This window comes from Papaver somniferum, chromosome 6, assembly GCF_003573695.1.
Source record: "Papaver somniferum cultivar HN1 chromosome 6, ASM357369v1, whole genome shotgun sequence".
Classification (NCBI taxonomy): domain Eukaryota; kingdom Viridiplantae; phylum Streptophyta; class Magnoliopsida; order Ranunculales; family Papaveraceae; genus Papaver; species Papaver somniferum.
This window is the reverse complement of record NC_039363.1, coordinates 80,501,129-80,512,676: the sequence shown is the minus strand read 5'-3', so window position 1 is coordinate 80,512,676 and position 11,548 is coordinate 80,501,129.

Sequence of the window (11,548 nt, the reverse complement as noted above, 5' to 3'; positions counted from 1 at the left end):
TTAACCGGAAGAATCCCAACATTGATCGAATTAGCATGGGTGCAGGAGGTTCACACGAAGAACATGGACCTGATCAAAGAAGCGATAAACGGCATACTCAATCTCCTCATCAAGATGACATCAGATATGAGCGGTTCTCCTGTCACGGAGATTTCTACACTAGGGACTGATCCTCGCAACGATCCTCCTCAATTCAATAGCTTCACTATGAACCAGAGGCCGGTGGATCAGGAAGCGGCTTTTCTAGTGTAAAGTTTATGCGAACTTTTACATCTTTCGAAGAACCAGCGGGCGGAGACGTTTGCTGCAATCAACCAGATAGCCCTGGACGTGTATTTAACTCCTTTGCGCCCAGAAGCCTCAAAAACATCAGAGATGTCTGTGAATAAATGTTACACTTACAGAAGAAGACATGATGGCAGAGGAAGGTGACAACCGGGCCCTACATGTTACTGCACGCATCAAAGATTCAGAGTTCAAGAGGGCCATCATCGACACGGGAGCGTCTTCGAATGTGATTACTCTCAAAACTCTCAGGACAACTAATGTTCTCCCAAGCAAGATCGTACGACAACCTACCACGATGAAAGACTTTGAAGGGAATCAAACCAACACATACATGTATGTCAATCTGAATTTATCTGTAGGGCCCATCCAGTCAAAGGTGAAATTCGAAGTCATAGAAAAGGAGCCGAACTACCATATGATACTGGGGAGACCATGGATTCATGACAATAGGATCGTCCCCTCGACGTATCATCAATGCCTGAAGACTATGCTGAATAAAGAATTCGTTCGTATTCCTGCATCATTGTCTCCTTACGCACCAATATGTGGAGTGGAATTGTTTGAACCAAGAGAAGCTCCGCGCGAAGAATCAGACAAAGTTCATTGCATCCCACTCCCCATGTGGGCGTCAATACAGGAGGAGGACCGACTTGCATCATTGTAGGCTAAGCCCCATGATGCATCTTTGCTGACAAGGCGTCCCAATTCTTCCTCATCATGTGAAGCCACGACCCACGCTCACACTAAGAGGAAACGGACTTTTTTGGCAAGCCGTGACCAGAAAGGGAGAACCGTGTACCAACGCCGTTGTTTGCAATTTGCAGGGGAGACTGTTACCCAGTCTCTCCGCCCAATGGAATGCTACAACAACGATGGGCCACAAGAAGAAGTGCTAGATGCTCGACAGCTGCAAGATGGCACCAACTCCACAACTGATGAGCTCGAAGTCGTTAACATCGGGAATGAGGAATCTCCTAGGCCTATCTACATCAACTCAACCTTGTGTACGGATGAACGCACGAAGCTCGTGTAATTTATCAAAGAGTACCAGGACATATTCGCTTGGACGTATGAAGAAATGCCCGGTTTAGATGAAAAATTGGTCACTCATCATCTACATGTCATACCTGGATCCAAGCAGGTTAAACAGTCTCCGAGGAAGTTCAGACACGAGGTAGAAGAACAAATCAAGGATGAGATTCAGATGGTGCTAGCTGCTGGCTTCATCAAACCCATTCATCATCCAACCTGGTTGGCTAATGTGGTTCCGGTAAAAAAGAAAAATGGACGGATCAGATGCTGTGTGGATTTCAGAGACTTGAACAGATGCTGCCCCAAAGATGATTTTCCTCTACCTAACATCGACATGTTAGTGGATGCCACCAGCGGACACGGCGTGTTCTCCTTCATGGATGGATATAACAGCTACAACCAGATAAGGATGTATGAGCATGACGTGAGTAAGACAACTTTTCGAACTCCTCTCGGAAATTTTTATTATACCATAATGCCATTTAGTTTAAAGAATGCCGGTGCAACGTATCAACACGCTACGACGGCAATCTTCCAAGACATGATGCATAAGCAAGTTGAAGACTACGTGGATGATATAGTAGTCAAATAAAAAGCTCGGGCGTCCCACGTAGGAGTATTACGACAAGTGTTCGAGTGCCGTGAATACAAGTTGAAGATGAATCCTTTGAAATGCGCTTTCAGTGTTTCTTCAGGCAAATTTCTGGGATTCCAGGTGACTGCTGATGGAATCAAAGTGGACCCATCCAAGACCCAAGCTATCCTCACGATACCTCCTCCGCGAACTGTGAAAGAACTCCAAGGTTTCATGGGCAAGGGAGCGTTTCAAAAGATTCAACGAATATTATCATCTCCAAATAATCATAAAGGGTTCGCCTATTATGTCAGCCCAGACGAGAGCGAGCGCGGGACATCTTCAGATCTACTGAAGCCGACACCTCAAGGGAGTATCCTCAAGAAGATAACGATGTCCGCGCATCATGTCGAGAAAAATTCCGGTCGAATCACTCTGTCAGACGATGGTGCATGTCTATCGTGCTATGTTGGAGAATCTGCGCTTTTGGTCATCCTCTGGACTTCGTGGAGCTGTTGAACGCTCATCTACAACATCATCTACCTTGATAAAAATAACCAGTCCTGCCAGTAAAGAAGAGCCTCATGATGTTCGTGGAAGCATACATCTCACCAACATGCAATACAACCTTCAGCCTTCCGTAAGCAGTTTCGCTGAAGCAGCAAGAGGAAAGCCACCGAGATACAACATCCTGCGCGTCCAAAATCGCCAACTCCAACTCCAGTACCACATGCACGACTGCCACAATGATGAAATAACGTCCAAGATATTCCATACATGGATCGACGGCAACAACATCAACGAGATACGCTTTCAGAATTTCGTCTCCCGTAGGAGAAGTAGTTGCGTCACCAAAGAAGATTGCACCCGGGACTTAAGAGGTACATAAAGACTCTCCATGTCAAGAGCTTCATCATATTTGCATAACCTATTAGTTAATTCATTCACACAAAAGAACTTCCCTACTCCTCAAGTACATGATCCAAAGATAATAATGACAAAGGAGTGTGATTGGGGACTGCTTAGCACTGCCCATATCAAATATGGTGAATTTAGAGTGATGCTAGTACGCTATCATTATGATCCCAAGATGTCCAAAGACGAGGATATAATCAAGAGAGCAGACGTATTGTCAAAGACCAGTGATGTTCCTGGAAGTCTATGAAACGCAACGCAGACGTAATGACGGCCTCATGAACCCAGCGTGACAACGTCTATCAAGTCGAAGGATCAATGGATGCTCGTGGGAAGGGGACTGTCTCCCTATTTCTCATTCCATGAGGCAACATCAAGGGAACTATCGGTTCCATCATTAACTCCTCCCTTTAATAACGAGACAAGCTCTACCACTATATGAAGACTGCCAAGTTCGTGCCCGTAGATATCACGCCTCTTCCTGCCAGTCTCTTGTGATCACAACTGCTGCTAAGAACCGTTGTTCGTTTGTCGATACCAGTGCCCGAGCTTCACCATAGTAACAACCACTACGGACAGAGTCAAGGACTTCTTCAACACAAGAGACATGGTCAATCAAGGAGCATGTAATTCGCAAGGGAAAATTAAACTGAATAAGAAGCCGCTTCAACGTTCTCTAGAAGAAGCCGCTTCAACGCTCGCCAGAGGAAGCCGCTTCAATGCTCTCTTCATAGGAAGCCGCTTCAACACTCTCTCTAGGGTCCGCCTCGACGTTCGCTTCAGAAGCTGCTTCAACACTCTCTCTAGGGTCCGCTTCGACGTTCGCTTTAGAAGCTGCTTCAACACTCTCTACAGGATCCAGTTCGATGTTCGATCCAGAAGCCGCTTCAACGCTCTCTCCAGAAGCCTCTTCAACACGCCTTCCGGAATCTACATCAACGTTCTCTTTAGGATATGCTTCAACATCTTTTCAGAAATTGCATCAACATCCTTTTAAGGATATTCCTCGTGATAGGGCTCGTCCACATCAGAGTCGAGGATTATGACATAAACCGACAACATGCTAGGGGAAAACTTACTTGGACGCCTCTTGAAGGTGACATGTTCCAAGGACAGGACGACCCATCTCTTCTGGTAACATCTAACTTTGTCTCATAAGTTTTATCTTTATTTGTAACCATCTAATGCCTACCCCACAATAGTGCAAACATTATGTGCTAGGCAGGGGACTTAATGTTGATGGTGGATTTTAGTTCAGGACAAAAATTGTAAAACCATATTTAGTGTGTCGACATCCTGCAAAGGGTAAGGCCATTTGAAAAACGATGAGCGCAGAAATCCTCTCGTTTTATTTATTTGAAGCAATTCAATAGATATACAAAATTCACTCAGAATGGTGCATGTAGCAACAATACCAAATATTCTGTGTATTTATAGCATTATTAACTAATGCATGAGTTGCCTTGTATTTCCTGTGTTGTTCTCAGCAGGACTCTCGTTATTGGTGCGGCATGATGACTGAGTGTTTACTTTCAGCAGAGTAACACGAATTTCCAAGTGTCAATAGTGAGGTATGCACGAAATACCCGCAGGCCATACCATTCTCTAACCAATAGGACCTTGTGTCGGTGAGCTTATATTATCCCGATCGAGCATGTTTATTTCCTTAAGGGAAATCTGGACTGTCCATGTCAGTCTCAGAACCGATCGCGGCCACGCAAGTTGGCCGCATAATTTAACTAGCCCAGACAAACCCTAACAGGAGCAGGCAATCACCGTGATGTTCTCCGGCGGGCCCGCCTATTTCCTAGCCAATCGAACACCACGCTTTACCCCTAACTCCTGTCAAACGCCGGCCCCAAAGAGGGATAGCCGCGTTGCTTTGGGGAAGGCTCAAACGAGCAAGACCTCTCAAAGCAGTCTTAAAATCATCATGATCATCCAACTTCACCAGCCTGGTTGGATGGATTAGATCTACCCATGATTGATCAGTGAAGCGCTAATGCACACATTAGCGGGCCCACTCCTCACCCACCTGATCGGTTTTCTCAAATCTAGCCCTAGAGCAATGAACGCTTGCTCGAAGTATGGCTGACGTGATGCTCAAAGGGTTGCGGAAATCCCACTAGCGTCTTAAATCGACCACAACCATCCAACTTCGCCATCATGATTGAATGACTTAGATCACGCCCAGGACCATAGGGAAGGAACACATAAGTTCACCGTTGGCCCAACATGGGCCCCGCACGGTCGGTCTCCCCAAAAGAGGAGCATATCCTGCAAAACCGTTTGGCCAAAGTTGCGCACGCGTGACTGATCCAAAACCCTAATTTGGGTTTGTGGCATTACATACATGTCGCAGTTTGATCATGACCATCCATCTTCGCCAGCTCGGATGGAGGGTATAGATATAGACTAAGGAGGTCCGGAGAGCATCAACATGATAACTGTAGGCCCACCCGCGCATGTAACCGGTCAGACAAGGTGGACCATGGCCAGGCGCCTCGAAACACGCGCCCAAAGATGGCATGTCGTGCCCCTCTAAAATCCTTTGCGGCAAAGGATTTCTGTCGCAAATCGATCACGACCACTCATTTTTGCCAGCCAAATTGAGTGGCCTAGATCGCACCTCCGCGAGACAGAGTGGCATGGACTTGTACACCGGCAAGACGTCTACGCGCATGCTCTGTCGGTCCCACCAAAATCTTTGTCCATGCTTGATTTGGGTCAAGCTAAAGAGTGATGCTTGCACACCTCTTTAAAACCCTAAAATCCATCAACGGTCGCAAACATGTGCCGTAGATCATCTCGTCCGTCCAAGTTTGCCAGCTTATTCGGACAGCCTAGGCTAAGAGTTAAATAGCCAATGAGGCACCTTGGTGATCACCGTCCGTCACTCTACCACAGGAAGTGATCGGCCAAGGGATGGCCCGCCCAGGCGGCCTTCAAACGATCCCTTAAATATGTTTGAACATGCTGCTATTTTAAGACGCTTAATCCGCGACTTACTCTATTAAGCTTTAAAACAACCATGCTTCATACATATTGATCATATTCTATGCATTACATGCATAGAATATACACGCTATTTTATGAATATCGATTTCTTAAATAACTTAGTTATTTAACCTAATAGTATCATGTGTTATTTCCTGCGTGTCCCACAACTCGACCCACTTACTCGAGACATCAAACATGTCAAAAACTGGGGGATACTTACTAGGACATTGGTCTGGCAGTTTACAGCATGCGGCGTGCAACACACCCATATATAAGAACGTATCAGGAGGCATGGACGGTTAAGATGATGAGGGAAGTGGGCTAAGACGTGATCGTGCAATCACCTACACGACCCCACTACTCCATCACTCAACTTCCTCCATTTCCTACGAGATGAGGGTTTGTGCTCAATGACTTGTATAAATAGGTCCTTCGCCTATTTCCAAACAACACGAACAAGCACAGAAAAACCAAGTGTTGTCATCAGTATCCAGAAAACACCAGAACTGATAGCTTTCATTGTGCAAGCCAGTTCATCATTCTGATACAAGTCATCAACATCCAACACCTTCATAATCTCAACACCTTCTTCGCTTCCCTCCCTAAGATCAACCCCATCTCCTTCATTTGTGATCGAAGCAAGTCTGGAACGACCATTTCTTGGTTTAGGCCAGAATTGTATAGATTGATCTCTCGAATAAAAAGCACTCTCGTGCAGTGCATTTGTTTAGGGTTTAGATTCGTTTCTCATCCGCACAAACGCAAAAATTTACCAAAACCAGCAGAAACGGTTTTCACCCATAAACAATTGGCGACCACAGTGGGAGATTAATCTCTCGGTTGTGAAGTCAATTTCTTCAATACCAAATTCCGTTTGGTTGATTTAAAAATGGTTGGTCTTAGGACTCCCCCAACAACTTCAAATCTTGGTCTAAGTTCCTCAAGTGGAGATACCCCTCTTCCCGACGGTGTCTGATGGTTTAACCGGAAGAATCCCAACATTGATCGAATTAGCATGGGTGCAGGAGGTTCACACGAAGAACATGGACCTGATCAAAGAAGCGATAAACGGCATACTCAATCTCCTCATCAAGATGACATCAGTTGTTGGCTATTTGATCTATGGAAAATAATTCAATCTCTGATAACGTATCACTAGTTGTTGAAAGCGCTGTCTTTATGAATTCTATTAATGAGATTGAATCTTCTTCTCTCTGTTAAATAGAAGAATATTCTATTCCCATAAAACATTCAGGTATTGACAACTTTATCCCTACTATCTCACAGATAAGTCTGACTCATAAGTGGAAGGGGAAGCATCCAAAGAAAGTGTTGAAATTCTTAAACATCTTATAATTCAGGCTTCTGACGTTAACAAGCTGGAAAAAAAGGTCAATGCTCTTATTGGTAAGGTTAATGAAAAAGATTCATGAATAAGGATCCTTCTATGAGAAAAGTCCCTAGTGGATAAGAAAATTATCTCACTCGAGTTGCATCTAGAGGAAAATACCTTGGAACTTATACATCTACAAGATTCTCCTCCTGCTACTTGTAGTACACTATCTGTAAATAAAAAATTTAACCTTAGTCATGGATTCTGAAAAAATTAAGGAGTTACAAAAAGTGATTGCAATTAGTACTCATGATGTTCTTGAAAAATCTCCTTCAGAAGATCATGTTCAAAGTGTCGACAGTTAAATTTTTCTGACCTAGAAAAAACTGCCTCTCCAATAAGGGGAAGTTCTTCTGACGTTACTTGTGCCACTTTAAATCATTCTGATCAGATTGGAACTCAGACATTTTGTTACTTATGTAATACAAAAGGTCATGTTCGTAGAAATTGTAAGCTCAGGTTGAAGAACATTCGATTCAAAAATCTCCAAAAGACCTTAAATTTCATCCTAAAAGGTGTAACTGATATTTGAAATTCTAAACCTCTTGGTTCAAGAATAATGGGTGGTGATCCTCACTTCAAGGAATCATATCCCTAGAATGCTAGTTATGCTTACTCTACTGATAAATGAACCGAAAGAAAGAGTGTGGCCACAAAACACTCCAAGAAGAATAAAAGAAACCTACAAATATATGGGTTCCTAAAAGTACCCAGTCTACTATAAAGTATCCCAAGGAGCTACCGGCTAGGGAAACTGTTCAACTTGATAACATGAACATGATGATATCTGGGTACAACGGTCTTATGATAAGTTATCTTGCACCCTCAAGGTAAAGTACACAAAATCAGGTAAAGGTTCTAACTTCATCTCCCTCCATGATGACAATAAGTTTTATAATAACTTCTACAGACCTAAAGATATAAACTCTAAAGTAAGAGTCATGCATAAATGTAAACGCTGGTTTGAATCTTGAGGTGAGTGTGAAAATACTCACCTTTGTGCTTTCTCAACAACATAAATTTAGATCTTCATCATCAACAGAAATCTTGTACGATGAGGATTTCTAATTAACATGTGTTTTATTTGGTTTAAATAGTTATGATGTATGTTGTTAGAGCATTTCTCGGTCGAACTCACAAGTGTTGCTATCTCAAGATTGTTTTTAAATTTAGTTGATCAAAACTATATCTTAATTTCTAGTCTACATTTAGTCAAGTCTCGGATTAGGATAGACGTGTGTAGTTGAGTACCAGACATTATTGTGTTCTACCGTTTGAAGGCGAAGATCAACCAAAGCTTTAGGAGAACTTATTCAACAAAACTATTTCTCAAGTTTTCACCTTTATATCTATGAGACACTGTCGCATGACTAAATTAGACGTTACACATAATAGAAATTTCGAATCAAGTTTATCTTGAGTATCGTTCTCGAAATATGCTGACTAAGCTTAAGAACATTTGTTCATACTTGATGAATTATGATTCAAGATTTAATCATTTGAAAATGGTCCAGAACAGTGATATGTGTCGTTGATGTTATTCGAGAATGTTTCAAATTGATTATTAGAGAGATATAGAACTACTGTAAATCTGGATACAAGACAGTATGCATAACAGTTCACATACTGGGACAACTGCTGTAAGTACAGAGACGCATTACATGTTCCCAGTACACATATGAACGCAGGTATAGTTCGGCAACGACTTTTTGTCACGCATACCCGGTATCCATACCATAAAAAGTTTGTTGACTCGTGAACCAGGAAGGTATGAATACCTAGTATGCAAACCGGAAAAGATCTGTTGGTTTCTAAACCAGAAAGGGTACGCATACCCAGTATGCAAATCAGAAAATATCTATGGATTCCTGAACCCGTTTTTATTTTAAGGGTATACAAACCCGATAGACTTACCATGACAAAAATTGGTCACGAACAGGAATACAATACACGTACTTACCCTGTCGAATATTTTCAGATGCACCAAAACTATTTATATGAGATTACCGAAATTTGAAAAACTCTCGGAAAATACTATCTTGACATGTTTGATCATATGTGTGACTCAAGATTAAAGTGTTATATGAAAATGGTCAAGCTTATCGTTCGACTGGCTAGTTTCGGCTAACCTCTCATGAACAAGTTATTAGGCTGTCAAGGAAGTCATCTAAGGGAATCAATTGCGCGGAGTCCCTGTTGGGATTCAAGAGGCTTAAGGAGTGACTATAAATGAATCGCTGTGGCGGTAATTTCAGTCTCAACTACATTCCGGTCCAAAATTTTGATAGTAGTCTAGTGTCTGTAGCGACTTAATATTGTTTGGTGTGCAAATCTGGACAAGATGCGAAGGTTTTTCTGCATTTGCGGTTTCCTCGTTAACAAAATTTTTGGTGTCTATGTTATTTCTTTTTCCGCATTATATTGTTTATCTTTATAATTGAAATATCACAAGTTGTACGTAAATCAATCAAAGTAGATATATCCATCCTTGTTTGTTGGATACGACTTGATTGATCTTGGATATTGATCTTTGGAATTGTCCAAGTACTCTCACGGAATAATCAGGTTCACGAACTTGTCTCTGTTTACATTCTGATTGTGAGAGAAAGAGATATAAGCTCTTCTTATAATTCCTGATTGAGATTCATTAAGTTGTAACTCTCGGAATTGTAATTGAGTTTAGTCCATACAGGTTGCCTAAGAAAAAGTTGGTGGTGTATTTTGGTACCCCCACGTTTTCACATGTCTTCTTCACTTTGTATCCTTGAATCTTATTGCCTGTAATTCTGCTCAAATGCTATACTAAATTGTTATGTTCCATCAGCTTTAAAGACAAAAATTGACATCCCCTTTGTTTAACCCCTGCTCCGAGAGATATACACATCCTCAAAATGTTATGTGCCTGGTTGAGTAGAGTGGTTTAATGATTAAAAATTACTTATCATTGTTGTCTTTTATGCACCTTCATTATAAGTCATTGACTTGGTGCAAGCACATCATTCGCAAAGTCCAAAATGTAATAACTTGATGTGGGTATCAACAATCTTATGGGATTTATTTTATTTTCTCCTTGCTTATATGTCCTAAGTAAGAGACGAGAACGGATCCATGAGAAATTATGCATAACAAGCTAAGATGTATCCAATGCTCTTAGATATAACTAATCATTTGAATTGATATTTAAACTTAAGCAAAAATGATGGATTTAACATTGGATTACAGAAAAGTGACTTTCACATATTAATATTTACCTTTTATGTGCAACAATATCGTTTTAGGTATATGAAAGTGTCGGTGGGATTTCTATAAAGCTGTTTATGTTTTGCTAAAACTCTTCCATAAGAAAACGGTCCCCTAACTGTTTTGTAGAAAGGGTAACTCTTATGTTTCCTAATTTGACGCACCTTCTAGAAGCTGACCTTATTTTTGGAAATACATCTTGAGTTCACCTTATATATATCACATACTTGAGTTGAGTTATCGCATTCAATCTTTTGTAATTAAGCATGTCTCCCATGTCATGTACCCTTTCGCACGAAAACATGGAAGAATCTCATGGTAAAGATTGCAATGGAATTTGGTCCAAAGGAAAGAAAATAAAAACTCTGGTAGAAGATGAAGTTGAAAATCCTAATACCTCTGAGGTTCAACCTGATGTGAACTGTTGCTTTGCTTATGATCATCAACATATAGAGCAAGAAGAGATGATTTCTGCTAATGTTGTTTACGACAATTATAAATATTCAACTTGTTGAAGCCTTGGAGGTTCAAGGCATGTTAAGAAATAAATTGAAAAAGGTTTCCTCTTACCTTGTTCTCGTGAAATCACATATCAATGATCTTCTCAATAAAGAGATTTTACCTGTAAAGTTCATGGATTTTGTTGAGACAAACTCAAAGGCCTCAAAACCAGTGGTGTTTCCACCGGTAAAAAGTTAGATTTCCTTTTGTTTCTAGTTAACACCTTGTAGGAATTTTTATTCTTATTGTTTTAAGGAGAAACACTAGCTTTTTGGAATAACATATTTATGTGTTTTACATTAGTTATTCCAAATACTATCATCTTGCAATGATTAAAGTTTATTTATTTAAATTTTATTTTGGAGATGGTCGCAATACCTAATATTTATCGATTATATGTGTATTGCTTATTTTATGATATTTGTTCTTTGCTATCATATTTCTGGTGATTAGAACGGATATCTCATACGTTCTCATATGTTAATTTCTTAACTCTATGTGTTCATTACTAAAAGAGGAGTAAACTATTTTGAGAATTACAATATTGATCTTCATACGATTACGCTTTTGTGAATATATTGCAGGGACTCCGTAAGGTGTTCTTA